The following is a 278-nucleotide window of genomic DNA, read 5'->3' as shown; positions in this document are numbered from 1 at the left end:
GTTGGTGTTGAAGGCACTATTGCCTTGGTTGCTGAGAGCCAACAAGATATCGACTGGGCGAGAGTTGGCGATGTGAAGGAGATGGAGACGAAGAAGTGGCAGTCTTTGATTAAGGCTGCCAAGCCAAATTCAAAGAAAATCCTCGCCTACCTCGGATGCAAGCCAACTTCCACTCCTAGTTCATCGAAGCCGGAGGTCAAGTAGATCACCGTGTCTTCTCTTTTGTTTTGTTTCTCTTTTGATGTTGTCGCCATAGTAGTTTTGGCGACAACTACCCC

This window comes from Lolium rigidum, chromosome 2, assembly GCF_022539505.1.
Source record: "Lolium rigidum isolate FL_2022 chromosome 2, APGP_CSIRO_Lrig_0.1, whole genome shotgun sequence".
NCBI lineage: Eukaryota > Viridiplantae > Streptophyta > Magnoliopsida > Poales > Poaceae > Lolium > Lolium rigidum.
Note: the sequence above shows the minus strand (reverse complement) of the source record.